This window comes from Octopus sinensis, linkage group LG7 (genome assembly GCF_006345805.1).
Source record: "Octopus sinensis linkage group LG7, ASM634580v1, whole genome shotgun sequence".
NCBI lineage: Eukaryota > Metazoa > Mollusca > Cephalopoda > Octopoda > Octopodidae > Octopus > Octopus sinensis.
Genome location: NC_043003.1, coordinates 28,514,053 through 28,538,869, shown reverse-complemented (window position 1 = coordinate 28,538,869; position 24,817 = coordinate 28,514,053). Strand labels below are relative to the sequence as shown.

The 24,817-nt window shown below is 37.5% G+C and overlaps 3 non-coding genes across 3 annotated transcripts in view; 1 reads left to right on the top strand and 2 right to left on the bottom strand.

Annotated features, from left to right (window-relative positions):
• Positions 1 to 9,666: 9,666 nt before the first annotated feature.
• On the bottom strand, positions 9,667 to 9,738 carry Trnam-cau. The gene has a single exon. It is a non-coding gene; the product is annotated as a tRNA-Met (tRNA).
• A 3,127-nt stretch (positions 9,739 to 12,865) lies between these two features.
• Positions 12,866 to 12,937, bottom strand: Trnam-cau. The gene has a single exon. It is a non-coding gene; the product is annotated as a tRNA-Met (tRNA).
• Positions 12,938 to 24,809: 11,872 nt separating this feature from the next.
• The window catches only part of Trnam-cau, a 72-nt gene continuing 64 nt past the window's right edge, over positions 24,810 to 24,817 (top strand). The window contains exon 1 of the tRNA in view: positions 24,810 to 24,817. This exon is cut by the window's right edge and continues 64 nt beyond it. This is a non-coding gene — a tRNA (tRNA-Met).

Genomic DNA, 24,817 nt, shown 5'->3' with positions numbered 1-24,817 from the left:
CAGGAGGGCTGACACCATCTCGGTGTCCTCTAGCCTGCAAAGGGAGATCATTCCCCGAAGACGCGGGTGCTACATACGGACCAGGTTTCAAGGTATTTGCCTACCTTGAAACCTGGTCCGTATGTAGCATCCGCGTCTTCGGGGAATGATCTCCCTTTGCAGGCTAGAGGACACCGAGATGGTGTCAGCCCTCCTGGTGACGTTGATGATCGCCTGGGGCTAAATGCATCAGTAACACCCCCACCGCCCTGCCCTGTCCCTAGCCACATTCAGATGGCTGATACCCCTTATGTTATAGAGCAGTTACTGTTTATATCTCGTTTAGAGATTTATTATTGCTATATATATATATATTTCATGGAATCGACCAGACTATCGGTTGTTGCTATACGCTTGTCACAATGCGCTTCGCATTGTTTTAGCTTTCGAATGATACCACCCCGCTAGGCGAACAGGTCAACATCCCCGCTAATCGGAAGGCTATTCCTTTACGTGGTTACTCAGAGTGGATTGGGACAACGTGAAATGAACACAGTGCACCGCCAGCTGGGTAGTCTACAGGCACATAAGATCGTGTTACAACGCAGTCTTTATGACATGTAAGCGATCAAAAATGCAATACGCCACTGAATGATTTGCCACAAACGATACGAGCTTACTGTTATAAGTAATTATAAGTAATAATAATTAACGGAATATTATATGGATGGCATAAGTTTCTTAAAATTCAGTTTGGAATAGTGGAAGAGTAGTAAGGTTCCTAATTCAGATATCTGTAAAAAGAAACTACGTTCGGCTAATTAATTATCTAAAAAATTACTTTTTCAAAATGGTGGCTAGTCCTTCACAGGATAATCCTAATTGCTGCCTGTTATCATTTTTAGCTGAGGGGACAAGAACGAAGTCAAATTAAATGTTTTTTATTAAAAACAAAGTCTAGGAGTCGAAACAACGACCTTACAGATTTTAAGACATGTTAGAAAATAACTTTGAATATATAATTTTATCTGTCTCCTTTTCTCAACACCCCCTCTCCATATCTATCTATCTATCTATCTATCTATCTATCTATCTATCTATCTATCTATCTATCTATCTATCTATCTATCTATCTCTTCAAACAAGAGAAGGAAAAGGGATCCAACGGAGACAAAAATATAGTATTGATTATATTTTCTCACAAACGTCAGCGTATCTCTAGTTATATACAGTATTGAATAAGGTACTGTATATATATTGTAGGCCGAAGTAAAGTATACGCACACGACACGTTTTCTGCGTAACCCTAACACTAACCCTAACAGCCGAAAACGGGTGGTGTGCGTATTCTTTATCTTCGCCCATATTATGATGTATGTGTGCTTTATAAGGAAACTGACAATGTATGTGTGTGGAAATAGAGGGAAAGAAAGGGGTGAGGAGAGAAATTTGATCAATGTGAATGGAAACCACACAAGCCAGAGATAACTGTAATATGTCTCACAATACATGGCACAAATACAGGTTACATTAGGTCTCGCTTTCTGCAATTCTCATATGGAACCTTACGATCAACCAACAATACGTTATGTATAAGGACGATACTTCGTGAAGCAGAGTGGCGCAGTGGAAGCGTGCTGGGCCCATAACCCAGAGGTCCGTAGATCGAAACTACGTTCTGCTAGCGTTGTTGTTTTTTTTTCTTTCTCTCACTTTTTTGACATTTTTATTCTTTCCATCATCCGCTGTTGAGGCATTGATGTGATTCAATGAAAACCACACAATAGAAAATTGTATAAATCAAGATTATATAAATTGTCACTTTCTATATTTCCCGTATGGAAATTTGCCAACAATCAATAATATGTTATATATAAGCGTTTGCATCTGTGGAGCAGAGTGGCGCAGGGGAAGCGTGCTGGGCCCATAACCCAGAGGTCCGTAGATCGAAACTACGCTCTGCTAACTATTCCAGAGATCATTTAATTTTTATCAAATACACAAATATTTATGTAGTTCTACATTCAATACCTAAGAGGAAAATCATTATTTCGTCGGAAATATCAAAATACTGATCTTATTGCTGAGAGCTATCTACAGCCACAAATTAAGGGGAGCTTTCAAGTGAACAGAAATTTCACAGAATCATTGAGGAAATCGTACAATAATTTTTACTAAAGAATGTTATACGTCAGAAAAAGAGATAACATTAAACGGTGCATGGAACCTTACAAAAACCAATAATGCATAAAATATATAGCTGTCGTCATTCAGAATCAGTGTCGCGGTGGAAGCGTGCTGTCCACATAAACCAGACGTCTGAGGATCGAAATTATGCTCTGCAAGCAAATTTTTTTTTTCTTAGATATTTTTCTTTTCATCATCCACTATTGGTTGAGATATTGATGTGATTCAGTGTTCAGCGTTCAGTATTTGATAGGAAAGAAATTGGATTTTTTTCTTGAATCACAAAACAAAAAATTATTTTATGACTATATGAATATATTAGAAACCATACATGCGTGCGCGCGCACGTTTTTGGTTTGATGTATGAATATTGGGTCCACTCAACATGAAATAGCAATCCAATGTCCCTGAAAATACATTAGCCTTGACAAAAGAAAGTTAATATATTGCTAAAGTAGCGTAACAAATACTTAAATCGATGGGATGTTCATTTTTGGAATGCTTTTGATCATTTTACCTGCAATGCCTAAACAATAACAATCAATGAGATTGAGAATTTCACTTTGTACAAAACACACACACACACACACATATATATATATATATATATGTGTGTGTGTGTGTGGTGTGTGTGTGTGTGTGTGTGTGTGTGTGTGTGTATCTTCTTGACTAATAACTCTTAAGGGCCAGTTTCCTGGTTTCATGGCAGATATATTACCCTTTCTGGACAGGACGCCGGTCCATTGCAGGATTACGCATTTTTGCCAGCTTCAGTGAACTGGAGCAACGTGAAATAGTGTTTTGCTCAAGAACACGACGCGTTTACCGGGTCCAAGAATCGAAACCACAATCTTACGATCTACTAAGCCATGCGCCTCCACATGTAGATATATGGTTGAATAGAAAGGGCAATGTGCCAAATATTTAGTTTATTTCCTGTAACTGCTTGTTATTCATTTTCGTTTTATGTCCCATGAGAGATATTTAGTTCTGATTTTCAAAGAAGTGAGAATTACTGCTGGACTGCTGTGAATGAACTTGAAGTTTTCCCGCAAACTGGGTTTCGATTCTATAGATCTCTGGATTTTAAATCTAATACACTCCCACTAAACATCTCTGTTGAATGACATATTTCGTGAACATCTATTGATAAATATCATTGATCAATTTCATCATCTATTACGCGAAATTTATGTTTAGCGATCTCATATTTTATTTTTATATCTGTTATCTAGCTATAAAATCAATTTTCATGATATCGTACAAATGAAGATTAAACGGCTTTACTAAATGCTAAAATTTGAACCACATCAGCATTTTAATACCACTTGATGAAAAAAAAAATTAACTTACTAGCAGAACGTAGTTTCGATCTACGGACCTCTGGGTTATGGGCCCAGCACGCTTCCACTGCGCCACTCTGCTGCTCGAAAGGACCGTATATGTAATTTATTAAAGTACTTTGTATACGACGTCTGATCAGTAAGTATCCAGCTTGGTGCTATAAAAACAAAACTACAACACGTATCAAGTTGGTATTTATTCTCCTTGTCCCCTTCAGAAGCCACACACTTAATTCAGTGCTGTTTCCATTGATGGAAGCATTCCTCGAACTCGTTTTCTGGGATAATCAGCAGCTGGCTCGTTGCATTCATTTTGATTTCATCGACGTCCTGAAATCTTATTCCTTTCAAGCGAGATTTGATTTTTGGAAAGAGGAAAAAAGTCACAAGGGGGCGAGATCTGGAGAATACGGTGGCTATTGGACTTGAGAAATGCTGTGCCTAGCCAAAGACTGCCACACAAGCTGCGCTGAATGGGCAGGTGCGTTGTCATCGTGCAATTGCCACCCACCGGACACATACAATTGTGGCCTTTTCCGACGAATAGAATCCATCAAGCGCCGCAAAACGTCACGGTCATACTCTTTGTGGACAACTCTCATGATGAACATTCCCCTGGTAGTCGAAAAGAACCGTCAACAGTGTCTTCACATTGCTTCAACTCATGAGTGGTTGGGGTCTTACACTGCGAAGACTGGGCCTTTGTTTCGAGGTCATACCTATATCCCACGACTCATCACCCATTATGAACATTTTCAAAAAAGTCTTCATCGTTCTCGACACAATCAAGATCTTATGCACCTGAAACCCGAGTGACCTTTTGGCCAGCTGAAAGCAGTTTGGGTACAAACATGGTAGACACGCGTCTCATACAGAAATCTTCAGTGATAATGGACTGAACTGAACCATAACTAATCCGCACATCCTCTGATAACCCACGGATGGTGATTCGACGATTCCCCCTCAAAGCTGCAGGCACATCTGCGGTGTTTTTCTCATTTCTGCTGGTTGCAAGTCTCCCAAGACGTTCGTCACTATCGATATTTTTCGGCCATCTTGGAAACGTCGGAACTACTCGTACACTTTGAGCGACTCATACACTCTTCTCCATACACTTTCTGCGACTTTACGTCGACGTCTGAGCATGTATCGCAAAGCTTTTGGCAAAATTTGATGCAGATTCTCTGCTCAACTTTCTCTGTCATGGTCAATGCGACGATCACACGCTACACACGTTCCTTCCAAGCACTGCTGTAAACAGCGGAAGTGTGTTAGAACGTTAAAACTTAGTGCGCATGCTCAGCAGAGTTCAAGGCCAATTTTTGTTAAGCGGCTTTACTCTGAGTCCTTTAGCTTCGTTACCATGGCAACACTCCGGATATTTGTTGATCAGACCACGTAATTAATTATTGATTGTTCGTAAGGTTCCATAGAACTAATGTAATCATTGTTTGTTTCATATTGTGTTTAAGAAATATTACTGTCATAATTTTCTCGACTTTGTGTGATTTCCATTTACAGTTGACCAAATTCCACTTTTACACGTACATCCATACATACATACATACATACATACATACATACACGTATGTATGTATATTAGAAAGTCTTGGAACATAGCTGATTGTTGTCGTCACGTGATATTTCTATCTATTGACATACCACCTCAATATGTAACTAACTCTTGTCGATCTGTGGAATATAATAATGAGTCCCAGTTTGTGGTGTCTATAGTAACGGTTTCAATTTCCTCTGGTAGCATTTTAATTAATTAGTTTCGCTTTATATTTCTTTTCTGTTGTGACAGTCGAAAAGTGTTCTTTAGATTCGTTGGATTTGGTACTATAACTTAATTGAATGAATAATTATACAATTGTAATTAGTATAATTAAGAATAAAATTTCTATATAAAATCAATATATGATGTTCTCAAAATAATTTTGAAAAGTTCATATGCATTACTGAAGTGACAGGACTGATATTATCGATTAATCGATATCACAATGTACTGATGGATTATATCTCGTTTCAGTGGATCGATAAATGTATTATCTCTAATCTATCAGATTAAATTGCTTGTAAAATATTTCATTGTACAAACACACACTGCTCACAAAAATGTCTAACAATTTCGATATTTTAAATTTCTATGAAAAGTTAAGATTTCTATTATCTCAAATATTCGCAGGAGTGGCGCAGTAATAATCATGTTATGAATTCATAAGACCGTAGATCGAAACAGTGAAGGCGCGTGGCTTACTGGTTAGAGTATTCGGCTCACGATTGCAAGTCTGTAAGTTCAATTCCCGGCGACGCGTTATGTCCTTGAGCAAGACACTATTTTACGTTGTTCCAGTCCACTCAGCTGGCAAAAATGAGTAGTACCTGTATTTCAAAGGGCCAGCCTTGTCACACTGCATCTCCCTGAGAACTACGTTAAGTGTACATGTGTCTGTGGAGTGCTCAGCCACATGCAGGTTAATTTCAAGAGCAATCTGTTTCGTTGATCGGATCATCTCGACCCATCGTCGTCGTAACCGACAGAGTGCCGGTCAACGGATCGAACTACTCCCTAATACACTTAGGTACTATACTGGTTTCAAATTTTGGTATAAGAACAATAATTTCGGGGAAGGAGGTGAGTCAATTAAATCGGTCCCAGTTTTCAATTGGTACTTATTTTATCGACCCCGAAAGGATAAAAGCAAAGTTTACCTCGGCGGAATTTGAACTCAGAACTTAAAGACGAACGAAATACCGCTAAGCATTTTTCCCGGCGTGCTAACGATTCTGCCAGCTCGCTGCTTCAACCTAGGTATATTCATTATTTACATTATTTACATTTGACGTATATTTGTCCTCATCTTGTTTGTTGTTCATCAGGTGTCTTGGAGAAATTTCGAACCTGGGTTCTCGTTCCTAAGGTATTTTTCAATGTTATTATTATTATCATTATTATTATTGTTGTTGTTGTTGTTTTTGTTGTTGTTGTTGTTGTTGTTGTTGTTGTTGTTGTTAATCATTGTTGTTCATGTCGCTGCTTGTAATCGAACTTGGAATCTTGGGGTTAGTAGCCTGCGCTCTTAACCTCTACCCAGGTTCGAAATTTGCCCAAGGCACCTGATGAAGGCCAGAGGGTATATCAACCGAAACAAACAAGACGAGGACAAATATCCGTCAAATGTAAATAATGTAAATAATTCCTCATCTCTTAAATATAGAACTAGGTACTATATTGTTGTAATTTTGTCATAAAACAAATCATAGCACTTATTTTTAGGATTCTCACCTTCCGTTTAGTTAGTGACATTTTCCAAGAAACGTGTAAGTTCCTCAGTTAATGGGAAATGCGAACGTCACTCTTAGAAATGAATATGTGACTTAAATACTGGAACCTTACATTGTGTGATGATTCCATTTTGAATCATGTCTATCTCTCTAGACGCGGAATATTAAGAGACATATTCAGGCATAAAATATATATATTTATCGCATGATTTCATATTCTTTTAAGAGTTTTATTCATTAAACCGCGGCCATGCTGGGGCACCGCCTTGAAGAATTTTTTAGTTGTATGTATCGACCTCAATACTTATTTTTTTAAAGCCTGGTACTTATTCTGTCGGTCTGTTTTGCCAAAACGTTAAGTTACGGGGACGTAAACAAATATCAGTCCTCAAGAGGTGGTAGAGACAAACAAAGATAGAAACACATACACACACACACACACACACACACACACACACACACAGATATATATACGAGGGGCTTCTTTCATTTTCCGTCTACCGAATCCACTCACAAGGCTTGAGTCAGTCTGAAGCTATAGTAGAAGACGCTTGTCCAAGGTGGAACGCAGTGGGACTGAACCCGGAACCATGTGGTTGGAAAAGCTACGCCCGCACCTGTATTAGCTGGATTAATTCATAAATCCTTGATACATGATATATCTGCAGTAGTTTTCTATTGCGTAAGTTCAGCCCAGCCGTCTTGTGATGGCAGCGCAAACCAGGTGTTTCGTGCATCGAAACTAGTGAAAGAGAAATATTTACAATTTGCTTCATGTAAACGTTTTCTTAATATAAACATTTTCTGATATACACTTGAATTAAGTTTTTTTTTTTTGGTGGGGGCGGGGCTTAACACTGAGTAAAACTGAGTTCAAGTAGTGTAATTATCAAAGCTGTTCCTAATGTGATATCCATTCATTCTAAACATGGCGTACTTAGAGTTTTTTGAGTGCGCATGCGTGTGTAATGTTTAGCTGACAAGGCTTTAAATGACAGCGAGATTCGGTTGCTATTTTCTAGTATTTTGACCAAGTATAAACTCTCACATCGGATCGTAGTAACGTTTCTTTAATGTTAATACATCTGTACACAATACTTTTCAAAACACACACACACACACACACACACACACACACACACACACACATACACACATATATATATATATATCCGTCAAATGTAAATAATGTAAATAATTCCTCATCTCTTAAATATAGAACTAGGTACTATATTGTTGTAATTTTGTCATAAAACAAATCATAGCACTTATTTTTAGGATTCTCACCTTCCGTTTAGTTAGTGACATTTTCCAAGAAACGTGTTAAGCCTGAATATGTCTCTTAATATTCCACGTCTAGAGAGATAGACATGATTCAAAATGGAATCATCACACAATCTAAGGTTCCAGTATTTAAGTCACATATTCATTTCTAAGAGTGACGTTCGCATTTCCCACACACTGTTTTGGGTCCGCTACTCTTCATAATTTACATAAACGACCTTTCCAGTGTCGTACATTACTGCAAAGTGAAAATATTTGCTGATGACACCAAACTCCAGCAAATCGTCAATGAAGAAGCAGACCGAACTCAACTCCAGTCTGATCTCTATGCTGTGAGTCAATGGGCAGACAGAAACAAAATGCAACTGAATGAGGGAAAATTTGAGCTGATGCATTTTGGAAGAAATTCCTCACTAAAACAACCATACTCTCTTCCTTCAGGGGAGCTGCTCACAGCCTCTAACAATATCAGAGACCTGGGTGTAATTGTTGATGACGATCTCAGTTGGAGTGCACACATAACAAGAAGGTCGATTTGAATACTGCTGCCCACTGTGGTCTCCCCATACAAGACAAAACATCTCCAGAATTGAGTCACCCCAGAGGGCACTCACTAAACGAATTGAAGGCATGGCTGCTCTCGATTATTGGGATCGCCTTAAAGCCTTGAAACTTTACTCCCTTCAGCGTCGCCGAGAGCGGTACATCATTTGTACGATGTGGAGAATATACCGCCAACTTTGCCCAAACGACCAAAACATTGGCTTCAAGGTTCATCCAAGACTGGGACCACGGGCCATACGTCCCCTGCCCAATTCAAGATCACAACATACATGTACACTGCAACATAATTTCTTTTCCTCAACTGGCCGTGCCCTATTTAACATTGTCCCGAGGGAGATCAAAGAGGAAAAGGATCCCATCAACTTTAAACAGAGTCTGGATAGATTCCTTCAAAGAATACCAGATAAGCCACCCATAATTGGATACAACTCACCCAACAAGAACTCACTACTTGAACAAAACTGGATACAACTCACCCAACAAGAACTCACTACTTGGACAAAACTTGACTTAAACAGGATTCGAATAATCCTATCAGGTGGTGCTATTAAGTTAGACATGGCCTGGACCAATCTTTGGTCGAAACATATCTAAGTTTATCTAAGTTTATACATATACATATGTACAAAGATCCGTCTTACAGTACTTAATCTGCATTACTATAAAATTCATAAGCTTTTAATAACACGTAAGCCAAATGAATAAGTGCGGTAACGTAGTTGAATATTTAGAATAATTCTGATTCCATATCCCAAGACAAGTTTGGTCGGGGCAGTTGTACAGTTAGTTGAATATACTTCATTATGTTAATGGAATTAGTAAAGGTTGATGAATGGAAACTAATATATATTACTGAGAGATTACAATCAGAATATGGCGTCAGTGACATCCATCACTGATGGTTTCACTCAGTACCACACACACACACAAATAGACTTACACATCTTTTAGGTATTGAATATTGAACTATATAAAATATCTCAGTATTTGATGAAAAAAAAAAAAAGTAACTTTTAAGATTTAGCAGAGCGTAGTTTCGATCTACGGACCTCTGGGTTATGGGCCCAGCACGCTTCCACTGCGCCACTCTGCTTCACAGAACTGAATGAGTATATATTAAACATTATTGATTGTTGGCAAATTTCCATACAAGAATTGCTGAAAGCGAGAATTTATGTAATCATAATTTGTGCGATTTTCTACTCGTATTGGTGCTACAATTATGTCGATTCTGTGTAGTTTTCATTCACACTTGACCTAAGTACAACACACACACATACCCGCACACACACACTTACACGCAACACATACACATACACACATACACACACATACACACACATACGCACAACACACAACACATGTAAATGTATATATGTATGGATGGATCGATGGATAAGGCGATGTGCCAAATATCTACTCTATTTGCTGTTATGGGGCCACCTCGTTTTTGCTGTTTGTTTGGGATTTCGTGAGAAACTTTTAGTCCTGACCTTTCTAGTAGAGGTTTATAGTTCCGAAATAATTAATAACTACTCTAGAATGACTTTGGATGAACTTGAAATTATTCAGCAGAGCGTCGATTCTATCTACGGGCCTCTATATCATTTTTTAAATATTTACTCCTAAAAACTAGAAATTTCTTGTGTCTATGCACCATAAAAATCAGTATGTCATAAACCTCCAACAATTTACACCGCACAACCACTGAACATCTCTGCTAAATGACATGTGTGGTAGACATCTAACAATATATATGTGTGTGCTTTTATGCACCATGTATCTGTATGAGAAGATCTTCCAAGGCGAATATTGCACGTTAAGTTGGATATAAAGATTGCCTTTTGATACTAATATTGATTCTGTAGCTAACAATTATCTATTAAGAAATATTATTGCTTGATTTCATCAACTACGGGGTGAAATGCTTACGTATGGATCCAATGTATGTGTGTGTGTATGTACGTGCGTGCGTGCGTGTGTATGTGTATTTGCGTTTAGATATATTTATTGGTTTATTTTGGAAGGCACATGGTTTGGCGGTTACCTTTATATATATGGAGTACCTTTATATATATACATACATACATACATTATATATATATATATATATATATATATATATATATATATATATATATATATATATATATATATGTATATATATATATATATATATATATATATATATATATATATATATATATATATATATATATATATAGGCGCAGGAGTGGCCGACCAAAGCCTTGCGAGTGGATTTAGCGGACGGAAACTGAAAGAAGCCTGTCGTATATATATATATATACATATGTTTGTGTTTGTATTTGTTCCCCTACCATCGCTTGACAACCGATGTTAGCGTGTTTACGTCCCCGTAACTCAGCGTTTCGGCAAAAGAGACCGGTAGAATAAGTACTAGGCTTACAAAGAATAAGTCCTAGGGTCGATTTGTTCGACTAAAGGCGGTTCTCCAGCCTGGCCGCAGTCAAATGACTGAAACAAATAAAAGAGTAAAAGAATAAAAGAATATTTATTTATTTATTTATTTATTTATTTCGTTCCTGCAGATAACTATTATAAAAAAAAACATAACTATTTATGAATATTAAAACAATTATTATTTTCCAACAATATTTTTTTTTACTATTAATGTGGAAGAAATCTTTCGAGTAAAATGCTGGTTTCAAATTTTGGCACAGGAAAAGTCGATTACATTGGCTCCAGTGCTCAACTGGTACTTTTATTTATTTATTTATCTTCAGTAAAAGGCACTTATTCTTTATTCCCCATAAAAGGCTAATACACAGAAGGGACAATGTAGGATAGAAAAACATGGGGGTCAAATTAGCGTACGGGTAATGAAAGAGCGAAAATGATAAAAATGGAGTGATTGACGCGGGGACCCCACAAACCACGCATCATAACTGATCTTCTTTTAAAATCACTGGTACTTACGTTCAAGTCTCACTTACACATGTAACAAGGCATACACTCTTTATTCACAAATGAGGACGAAGTGCGTTGGTGCAACTATGCTTGGATAGCGTGTAACAACAGATGAAAAAGATATGTCACATAATCTTTTGATCTTCTTTTAAGATCACTGGAACTCACATTCAATCATCTCACACATCTGGCAAGACTTACACTTTCATTCACACTACAGGACAGACAAAATGAGTTGAATCAACGTGCAACAATTGATGAAAAGGAACATTGCATTGTCTTTTGAGTTCGCTGGTGTCTGATTAATTTGAAACAATGTGGATGAGCAAACATTACATTTCAGGGAATAATTTTGGTAAAGTGTTAAAAGCAGAAAGTTTTTTGTAAAATTTAATACTTAACATTTCATTGAGGAAAAAAAAATTAACTTGTACATGATACAAGTAGACTTTAACAAGTTCAGGTGCCTTCTGGATTGTAGAATCTAGCATGAGCACAAATATATAAATATACAAATTTCTTTCACATAAGCAGAGGCGATCTGACAGTGAAGCCATGCGCACATACACAAGTTCACAGCTAAATGCAAATCATCGACATATAAACAAAAAGGCAACCACATAACCCCTTGCCCTGCATTCCTGTCATATAGCGTCGGAATTTCAGCCAAATCACTGACACCTTTCAGCATTTGTAAATTCATTTCACTGGCCGTGCTAAATATAGGGTGATACGTGAATTTCTGTGTGTATGTTTAGCAAGGGTGGTGGGTTTTTTCCCGGGTGTTACTGGCGTGAACGGATTAATTGTGGATATGTTTGGGGCAAATAAGTAGGATGTTCGTGTTTTGTGTGTGCGCGGTGTGAATGCGGGTTTTTGGTTGTCCTTGTTTTTAATGCGTTCTTTATTTGAGGTAACTGAGTCGGTTTGTGGTTTGTGTGGGTATGTTGTGGTCGCGGGTTTTTTGTTCGTCTTTGGTGCTATTTTTATGGATACGTGAGGGTACCTTTCATCTTTCGTTTGTTTGCTTTGTTTTATTTTTTTTACCATTGTCCATCGGTACTTTTATTTTATTGACCTCGAGAGGATGAAAGTCAACCTAGGCGGAATTTGAACTGTGAACGCGAAGACGGATGAAATTATGCTAATCATGTTGCCCGGCCTGCTAATGATTCTGCCAGCTCACCGCCTTCTTTATGTAAAATACTGAGCAGCATTATATCAATATTATTTGATAAGAGAAAGAGAAAAAAAAAAGAAAAAGCGGTAATTAGCAGAGCGTAGTTTCGATCTACGGACCTCTGGGTTATGGGCCCAGCACGCTTCCACTGCGCCACTCTGCTTCCGAATGGCATTAGCTCTATATATAACGCATTATTGGTTTTTATAAGGTTCCATGCATCGTTTAATGTTATTTCTTTTTTCTTTTTTTTTTACGTATTACGTTCTTTAATAAAAATAAAATTATTGTACGATTTCCCCAATGATTCTGTGAAATTTCTACTGACTCGATGCTTATCTTTATATTTATTGTCCTTAATTTATTCCTGTAGCTAGCTCTCAGCAATACGACCAGTATTTTGATATTTCCGACGAAATAATGATTTTCCTATGAGATATTGAATATTGAACTACATAGATATTTGAGTATTTGATGAAAAAAAATAATATGAAAGAAAATTTTCGAAAAGCTAGCAGAGCGTAGTTTCGATCTACGGACCTCTGGGTTATGGGCCCAGCACGCTTCCCCTGCGCCACTCTGCTTCACAGACATGAATGCCTATATATAACATATTATTGATTGTTGGCAAATTTCCATACGGGTATTATAGAAAGTGAGACTTTACATAATCTTGATTTATGCCATTTTCTATTGTAAGACATATTACTGTTACAGTTATCTCGATTTTGTATAGTTTTCATTCGCATGTGACCAAAAGTACACACCTCTCTCACACACACACACACACACACTACCAGTTCACTTTTCAAACACATAAATGTCATACTATGCAGTCTGCCGATTCTACTGAAACTTAAATACATATTGGTTAGTGTAAAAAGAAAATCACTATTTATTATATTTTTTAATCTGCAGTGGAAGCGCGCTTGACCAGGAGCTCTGCAGATCGAAGCTACTCCCAGTTAATGTTCCTTTTTTTTCTTTTTAATATCAAATCATCAAATACAGTGATGATATCTAAGTAGTTGAAAGTTCAGTATTTGATGGGGAAGAAATCTTAACTTTTTTCCCAAATAATAATAAAAGTTGTTTTTATTGCTGACAGTGATCGGTGGGAAGAAATTGCGGGCTGTATTTATAAACATAAATATTGAATCTCATAGTAGAAATTTCACAGAATAATTTATGAAATCGAATAATAATATTTATTTATTGCTGGATGTTTGTTATACATATTAAATAGTACATGGAACCTGACAAATGTCATTTATACGTTAAATAGAAAGCTGGCTCCGTCTAACGAAGTGAAGCGGTCGGGTTGTGCGGGACGCATTAGCCAGTGGACCGTTGATTGAAATTATGCTCTGCTTATTAGCGATTTTTTTTCTCTCCTCTTAATCAACATTTCATAAAGATTTTTCCCCAAAAATATGTATTGATTTTATTGCTGGAAAATAAATGCTTGTTTTCAAACTGATAAATAATTCAAGACTTCTACATGAATGAATCAAGAAGAAATTTCACATAATAATCGATGACATGGGGCAATAATATTTAATAGCTGTTTATTATACATGTCATTCAATAGAGATGTTCAATGGTTATGGTTTCATAATCTAGAGCTCTGTAGATCGAAACTACGCTCTACTGAACAATAATTTCTCATTCATTCACAGCCGTCCATAACTTTTCTTTTATCTCCGAAATAATGCAAACCCTTACCAGAAAGGTCAAGACTAAACATTTTTTACAGAACCCTAAACAAACAGTGACATCAAATAAAATGGATATTTGGCACATTGCCTGAGCCATTCAACTACACATATATTCCTACACGCGTGCGCGCGCTCAAACATATTTATCTGTGTCATGGACATTGTTAAACTATTAGTATCGGGTGTCTCTTTCTCGCTATATTCTGATGGTAATCTCTCAGTAAAGTAGCTTAGTTTCCATTTATCACCATTTACCAATACCATTAATATAATGAAGTATGTCCACCTAAGTTTACTCTTTTACTTGTTTCAGCCATTTAACTGCGGTCATTCTGAAGCACCGCTTTTTGTCGAGCAAATCACCCCCAGAGTTTATTATTTGTAAGCCTAGTACCTATTCTATCGATCTCTTTTGCCGAACCGCTAAGTTACCAGGACGTAAACACACCAGCATCGGTTGTCAAGCGATGTTGGGAGGACAAACACAGACACACATATGCACACACATACATATACATATATATATACATATACGATGGGCTTCTTCCAGTTTCCGTCTACCAAATCCACTCACAAGGCTTTTGGTCGACCCGAGGCTATAGTAGAAGACACTTGCCCAAGGTACCACGCAGTGGAATTGAACCCGGGACCATGTGGTTCGTAAGCAAGCTACTTATCACACAGCCACCCCTGCGCCTATATAACTGTACAACTGCTCTGACAAAATTTGTCTCTAAATCTGGTATCAAAATTATCCTAAGGTTTAATATACTCCGCAACACTGCCATACACGATACTTGCAAGATATGTTCGTCAGTGAATATTTCAGTCATTATTTAGATTACTTTGCCTTTCATCCTTTCGGAGTCGATAAATTAACTACCAGTTGCGTACTGGAGTCGATCTAAATTTCGCGCCATCAAGGCGGTGAGCTGGCAGAATCGTTAGCACGGCGGGATAAATGTTTAGCAGCATTTCATCCGTCCTTACGTTCTGCGTTCAAATTCCGCCGAGGTAGAATTTGCCTTTCATCCTATCGGTGTCGATAAAATTAGTACCAATTACGCATTGGAGTCGATGTAATCGACTTATACCCCTTTCTCAAAATTTCAGACCTTGAACCTATATTAAAAAGGATTATTTAGATTACATGAGGCGACAAGCTATTAAAATAGTTACCACGTCAGGCAAAATGATTAGCGGCATTTCTTCCGACTTATTACGATCTGTGTTCAAATTCCGCCGAGATCGGCTTTATCTTTCAGTACCAATCGAGCACAGGAATCGATGTAATAAACAAGCCCCCACCCAACAAAAAATCCTAGGCCTTGTCCCTATGGTAGAAAGAATTGTTTAACTTACATGACGTTAAAAGTTTATAAATTATGTAGCAACGTGGTGATATTGGTAAATAAAAAACAAAAGCCAAACTTGCTATCTCGTTTCGGTTTTTGTGCATGTCCTCACCTATGGTCATGAATGTTGAATAATGACCGAGAATACGATCGGCAGCCGCAATGAGATTACTCATTAGAATCTCTAGTATAATGGGTTTTAGTCGAAAAAATCGATCGATCCCAGACTTATTGTTTGTAAGCCTAGTACTTACTCTGTCGTTGTCTTTTGCCAAACCGCTAAGTTACGGCGACGTGAACACGCCAGAATCGGTTGTCAAGCAATGGTGAGGGAACAAATACAAAGACACGCACACATAATTAAATAAATATATCTCTTATGATAAAAGGCAGATTTTCTCTGCCTCTCACATACATTGTTTTTAATACAATTGTACAATATAGAATTTCTTCAATTGGAATTTACCTATGATTTTTCGAAGTAGATTCGATTGGGTCATGGCATATACATTTTTTTCAATTTCACCCCCAATTAAGCAAAAATTCGAGAAAACTCATTATTTTACGATTTGCCTCTCTCATTTCAAATGCTTTACTCCTGCTATTACCACACTTTCTCCTACTTTCTCTTTGCAAGTGTATACCACTATCATATCCTCTTTCTGCAACTCTTATTCAACATCACACATTCTGCTACTTTCTCTTATTAATGCTTAAACCAATCCTCAAAAAAAAAAAAGGAAACAGAGATCTGTCGCTAACTTTTGGTAGTATTCATTGGCGAGCGTACTTCAGTTGTCAATTGTTGAAAGAAAGAAATTGTAAGCTAAGAAGGTGTGTGTGTGTGTGTGTGTGTTCGTGCGTGTGTGTGTGTGTGTGTGTGTGTGTGTGTGTGCGTGTGTGTGTGTGTATGAGTGTGTGTGTGTGTGTGTGTGTAGGATAAAAATATGGCAAGAAGTGGACAGATGTACATATATACATACATCCATCCATACATACATACATGTGTGTGTGTATGTATGTGTATTAATGTGTGTGTGTTATCTCTATATATAAAGCTGAAGTTGTCTGTGTGCGGCAGGTTTGGTAGCCTTCAACTAACACTATCTCCTCCGAGACCCTGCTGCGCAAGTTGACCAAAATTGAGAGTATGATAGAAGAAGGGTTACTATTCCTTCCGTAGAAGATAAAATTCAAATCGGACCATGTTAACACCAAAACTTATTTACATCAAAAAGGTACTTTTTTCTATGAAAATCCCTATTTTCACGATTTTTTCACTGCTGTGTCGCCACTTTTCGGTGTATTTCAACCAGAAAAATGTTGAAGAGAATAACAAGCTACATAATGCAAAATTTTTACTTTTCAAAGATTCCAATTCCAGCGGGTCAAAACAAACCCGAGCAACGCCGGGCGATACTGTTAGTATATATATATATATGACAGGCTTTTTTCAGTTTCCGTCTACCAAATCCACTCACAAGGCTTTGGTCAGCCCGGGGCTATAGTAGAAGACACTTGCTCAAGGTACCATGCAGTGGGACTGAACCCAGAACCATGTGGTTGGGAAGCAAGCTTCTTACCATACAGCCACACCTGAGCCTTTCGCAGGAAAGAATTTCAAGACAAGAATTCAAGAATTCAAGATTCTTCATGACAAGCCAGCCAGCAGGAGTCTTCGGGGTAGACCAAGAACAAGATGGCTGGATAATATCCATAGTGTCAGGTCGGTCACGCCTGGGAATCTAGCAGGAAAATGTAATAAATGTTGCTTCTGATAGGATTCAAGTGAAGAGATGCCTGAGGATTCTATTCTCACGAGCCTTCCAGGAATAATGGTCAGAGGAGATAGATGAATGAATTGATTTAATTTTGTACACGAATCTTTCTCCAAATACATTTGTATACGCTACTAATATAAAAAACATTTCTATAAAGAATGTTTAACATTAAATTAAACCAGTGGAACGTAGATCAAAACTACTGATAGCGGTTTTCTTTTTCTCTTAACATTTCATAAGAAAGATTCCACCCCCACCCGCCAAAATTTATTGATTGTTGGAAAATAAATTCTTGTTTTCATACTGATAAATAATTCAAGACTTCTACTGTAACGATAAAGGAGTTAGTATTATGTTACACAACTTGTAGATGTTAAATCTTCCTCTCTTTATATCTTAGCATCTTAAAATAAACAACTACATTAGATAGTTAAGTCCTAATCGCGCTGAGTCTAATATAACCATCCAGTCATAATATGAGTCTAATATGATTGGATGGTAACAAAGCTGTTCGTAGAAGCGGATTTGGGTATAACTCTAGTTGAATATGTTCCACCTGGAGCTAAACAGCAAAAACAGCAACATACGAGAATATATTAGTTTCGAATTTTGGTACAAGGCCACCAATTTTGAGGAATGGGAATTTGAATACGGAACGTAATGACGGACGAAGCGCCGCTAAGCATTTTGCTCGGCATGCTAATGATTCAGACAGCTCACCGCCTTAACATACAAAAATATATTGATTTCAAATTTTGGTACAATGTTAGCAATTTTGGAGGAGGGGGCAAGTCGATTACATCAACTCTAGTATTTAATTGGTACTTATTTTATACATACCGTAAAAATGAAAGGTAAAGTCGACTTCGAACTCAGAACGTAAAGACTAACAAAATGCCGCCAAGTATTTTGACCGGTGTGCTAACGATTCTGCCAGCATACAAGAATATATTAAAATGTATTTAAGAAAATATTTCATTGAACTGTATTACATAAGGCGGTGAGCTGGCAGAATCGTTAGCACGACGGGCGAAATGCTTAGCGGCATTTCATCCGTCCTTACGTTCTGAGTTCAAATTCCGCCGATGTCGACTTTGCCTTTCATCCTTTCGGGGTCGATAAATTAAGTACCAGTTACGCAATGGGGTCGATATAATCGAATTAATCCGTTTGTCTGTCCTTGTTTGTCCTCTCTGTGTTTAGCCACTTGTGGGTAGTAAAGAAATAGGTATTTCGTCTGCCGCTGCATTCTGAATTCAAATTCCACAGAGGTCGACTTTGCCTTTCGTCCTCTCGGGATCGATTAAATAAGTACCAGTTACGCACTGGGGTCGATGTAATCGACTTAATCCCTTTTTCTGTCCTTGTTTGTCTCCTCTATGTTTAGCCCCCTGTGGGCAATAAAGAAATATATTACAAATATTTAAGATTAGCAACAGATATTTTCGATCTCTGAAACAGGGATATTACGGTATTAGCACACAGACGGCATCTCACACTGAAGTAAGATAAAACCACTGCGGTTATGAATTATTGATTGAACTATTTATCAAATTACTATGTTATTGTACGATAATTGCACATTTAGTCCGTATACAACAATGATATCTGCTTTTCTAGAGAGATAAATGTGATCTAAAATGATGATAATTTATGGGAGGCTGTATTTGCAATAATATATTTATTCCCAGTAGAATCATCACACTTTATTTCAGACACATATTTATTCATTTCTGAGACGGTTGTTGACATCTCTTCATTAGTAATGATCTCTTCCTATTTCTTAGGATCTGGAACTAAAATAACCAAAGTAATAAATTCTGTACATATGTAATATAATCAGTCTTATTTCAAAATCAAAATATTAAAAAACACATGTGTACACATACATATGTGTATATGTTGTCGACGCCATAAGAATTTGTTAAACTATCGAGAGAATGTGAAATAATTCTTTTTTTTCCTTGGTGGGAGAGAATAGTTGTTCTCGAAGCCCGTCACATACACCTTAAAATCCCTTTTGGACAGAAAAAGTTGAAAGCTACCATTACACATAGGTGCGAAACAAAGTGGATTAAATAGTACTTGAATACCAAAGTAGAGTAATATGCTTTTTATTAAAGTTACAAAATTCTCACAGAACTTTTACTCAGAGTTGCACGTTCCCGTTCATCAGACGGTTGTGATGAAATAACTGTCCGACGAACGGGAACATAAAACTGTGTGTAACAGTTTTGTGATCATTTTGCAGCTTTAATAAAAAAAATTCGATATCTAACACACACATGCATATATATATATATATATATAGTTAATCCAAACAAGAAAACACAAAAAAACACAACGCGAGGACGTGGAACAAATATAGTATTATTGGACGCTCAGGAAAGAAGGGAAGAAGGGGGGTTTAACGTTTCGAGCGGAGCTCTTCGTCGGAAACATAGGAGAAGGAAAGATCCAGAGAAGGGAAGACAGAGGAAAAAAAATCGCCAACGGTACACACGAGGTCACATTTTGAAATATATATATATATTACAGATTTTTTCTCTTATGAGGTTTTTCACGCTAACTACTTGATAATTTCTTATGAAGATTTTATCCTATTTTTAAATTATAAATTTCACCGGAGTATATTCAATACTGAATTTTTATTCCGAATAAGCATGTTGTTACCGAAATGCAATTCGAAAAAGCCCGCCATTTACATAGATGTATAAGGGGTGAACAGTTCTATATGCTACGGTGGATACGATGGTTGTTCGTCTGGTATGTTGATTTTGTTCATTCATTATAAATCTTGAATCATGCTTGCACCGATGAGTAAAGGATGCAAACCACTGCACTGATTATGAAATCACTGGTGATCTGCAGCTAAATTCTGTTTTTAAATTACTTGCTTCGAGACTTGCATTCGGTACGATATGTTTATTTTGGTAGTTTTGACGTTAAGAGTCCCTCCTAGCGTGCGGCATTTATGTGTAATAATGCCCTCTATATAATATAAATAAATATATTCAAGTGGAAAAAATTTACAGATTTTTTCTCTTATGAGGTTTTTCACGCTAACTACTTGATAATTTCTTATGAAGATTTTATCCTATTTTTAAATTATATATATATATATATATATATATATATATATATATATATATATATATATATATATGCGTGTGTGTGTGTGTGTATTAAATTTCAAATTAAAAGTAACTCTAAAAGGCCTCGAATTTTGTGAGAGGGGGTTGGTCGATGATTAAAGGAAAAGTCGACCTCGACGGAACTCACAACGCAAAGATAGGCAAAGCATTTTACTCAGCGTAGTAACGGTTCTGCCATCTCGCTGTCTTAAAAAGTGACTCCAATAATGCAAACATTATCGGTCGCATATACATGGTGTATGTTTTATTTATACGCTAATTTGCTGCGGGATAGCGTACTGGGAAAAATGCCAACACGACGCCGAATGTTAAAGAACACTGAATGTCACAGACTAGGCGGGACAATTCGACCCGAAGGTGCATATATATATATATATATATATATATATATATATATATATATATATATAATGGGCGTCTTTGGTCAAGGACGGTTTTACGTAACAGAGTAGAACCGTCAAAGACCAGTAATCTTTAATTTCTGCGTTAGAAATGTTAGTATTTGTTTACCATTCCATTATTTTGTAGTGGGTTTAATTAATTCTGACTATGAATATGATTTTTTCCTTCTAAATGAATTAATATTTGTCCATCGGTGTAGCATATTGAATCTAAGTTAATATATTTCTTTATCGATATCTGATTAAATGTTGAAATATATTATAGATTTTCTTATTTACTTGGTGGGAAAATCAATAATTTAGGACAGACTTGGCTTTGTGGTTAAGCGGCTTGCTTTGCAGTCATGTGGCTCTGGGTTCAATCCCATTGCATGGCATCTTAGGCAAGTGTCTTCTATAGAATCCCGGGCCGACCAATGACTTTTAAGTGAATTTAGCAGACGGAAATTACGCTGAAGCCCTTCGTGTGTGTGTGTGTTTGTGTGTGTGTGTGTGCGTGTTTGTTTTTGTTACCCAACATAGCTTGGTAACCGGTGTTTCTTTGTTTACGTCCCCATAACATAGCGATTCGTTGAAAGAGACCGAGAGAAAGCGTGCCGTACTTCAAGCAATAAAAAAAACATTGCTTCCCAAGCACGTGGTTCCGAGGTCAGTCCTACTGCGTGGCACCTTCAGAAAGTGTTTTCTATAGCCTCGGGCCGACTAATGTCTTATGAGTGGATTTGATAGACAGAAACTGAAAGAAGCCCGTCGTATAGAGAGAGAGAGTGTGTGTGTGTATTCGTGTGTTTGTGTCTGTGTTTGTCTCCCCACCACACCATCGCTTGACAACCGATGCTGGTTTGTTTACGTCCCCGTAACTTAGCAGTTCGGTAAAAGAGAAAGATAGAATATGTACTAGGCTTACAAAGAAAAGTCCTGGGATTCATTTGTTCGACTAAAGCCTTTCAAAGTGACCCAACATGGCTGCAGTTCAAGGGTTGTAACAAGTGAAAAATAGAAGATAAAATATTATATGAGATTTTGAGGCAGGCACCCTTTTCGTATTAATACAAATACGATTGAACACCATGTACTTTGCAGGATATTGTGGGTGTGCACAGTCTCATGTCATAAAAAAATCAGGTATACATTCAATAATATTACCTATTTCTTTATTACCCACAAGGGGCTAAACACAGAGGGGACAAACAAGGACAGACATACGTATTAAGTCGATTCCATCGACCCCAGTGCGTAACTGGTACTTAATTTATCGACCCCGAAAGGATGAAAGGCAAAGTCGACCTCGGCGGAATTTGAACTGACAATGTAACGCAGACGAAATACCGCTACGCATTTCGCCCGGCGTGCTAACGTTTCTGCCAGCTCGCCGCCTTTCAATAATATTACCATTATATATAATTGACGATAATCAATAATATGTTCTTATAGATGGCACAAGTTTCTATAGAGTAGCCAAGAGTAATAGGAGTATCGCTAAGATCTTGATTTTGAGATCCAGACACTGCAAGAAGTATCTGGTATATGTTCAAATATACTATGCAGGAAAGCGTCGTGCTGGCAGAAACGTTAGCACGCCGGGCGAAATGCTTAGCAGTATTTCGTCTGTCCTTACGTTCTGAATTCAAATTCCGCCGAGGTCGACTTTGCCTTTCGTCCTTGTGGGGGTCGATAAATTAAGTACCAGTTGCGTACTGGGGGTCGATCTAATCGACTGGCCCCTTCTCCCAAAATTTCGGGCCTTGTACCGAGAGTAGAATTGAATTATTCTATGCAGGAAAATGATTTTTGGATAAATGTAAATATATATTTGTACGAAAGTTGACGTAGGCAATTCATTCCACCATTAAGCATGGTAATGGCGTGATTTCGGGTTCAGTCTCCAGCCAGGAATTGACCACAATCTCCAGCTACTTCTTATAACCGTCTAAATTGATCCTAAGGCCCTGTTCATCAGTTGTTGGATGAATTCCAACATACTCTTTTACTATTTTACATGTTTCAGTCATTTGACTGTGGCCATGCTGGAGCACCGCCTTTAGTCGAGCAAATCGACCCCGGGACTTATTCTTTGTAAGCCCAGTACTTATTCTATCGGTCTCTTTTGCCGAACCGCTAAGTGACGGGGACGTAAACACACCAGCATCGGTTGTCAAGCAATGTATACATACATATACATATATATATATATATATATATATATATACATATATATGACAAGCTTCTTTCAGTTTCCGTCTACCAAATCCACTCATAAGGCATTGGTCGGCCCGGGGCTATAGCAGAAGACACTTGCCCAAGATGCCACGCATAGGGACTGAACCCGGAACCATGTGGTTGGTTAGCAAGCTACTTACCACACAGCCACTCCTGCGCCTATGTAGATTTTCAGTACAACTTTTATCTTTATGCTCTCCAACGCTGTTGACGGTTCACCAACACATCAAGCTGTTGCTGAAGAAAAAAATTAACAATAATAATAACGGCGGACACAAAAGTGTCGTTAAATTTGTTCCAAACACCATGCATAGCATATTTTTTTCCTTTCCCAAGGTTGTGGTGTGGTTGCTATTCATAATAGGTCGAACAACCAAGTGGAGCAATGATCTCAGCCGGGGTCCATAGGATCAGTGATGGTCCACATAAGACTTTATCGCTAAAATTTATGTGCAATAAATTGCTTATTCTTCTACAATACACAAAATATTTCAATTTTTTTTATGCAATTCCTAATAATATTTGATAATAAAAATGCAATGGGTCTATGGAAGCCCAGTAGAGTACAACAGGGATCAAAGAGGATTCATAGATAAAAATTGGTTGAGAACCACTGACGTAGAGGTTCTCTCGATCAGTAAAATAAACACATGCTCACACACACACACATACATAGAAAATACACAAACACGGACGTGCAAGCACATGGATATGCAGGATACATACATACATACAGATGCACACACACACACATACATACATACATACATACATACATACATACATACATACATACATACATACATACATATATGCATGCATGTATAGGCAAGCACGCACACACTGACCCACACACATGCGCACAAACAAGCAAAAAGGAACGCAGTGTAAATAACGGACAGAGTCAAGACTATTGAAAAGTTTGCAAGACGCAACGAAAATTTTAGGAAAATAAAAATAAGAAATAAGTGGAAATTTTACCGGTGAGTGTGTTACATTATAAGGCACAAAAAGAAAATGACTCTCCCCAGACACAAAGTTTTTGTATGCAGTTTCATACAACACAAATGACGGAAGTTAGCTTTTGTTGAAGACAGAAATATCATAAATAGTGATATGTTCTCACTAACGTCAGTGTAGAGATCTGTTTCAGTAGAAGTTGGAAAATTGTATAGAGGGACATTTATGTGTTTCATAAGGGAACTGGTAATAAGTGTGTGTGTGTGTGTGTGTGTGTGTGTGTGTGTGTGTGTGTGTGTGTGTGTGTGTGTGTGTGTGTGTGCACAGTTAGGTCAAGCGTGACAGTAATGTGTCTGGCACAAACAAAGATTACATTCATTTTCTCTTTAGCCATTCGCTTACTAACAATCAATAATTGGTTATATACGAAGGCAGCGATATGCGAAGCAGAGT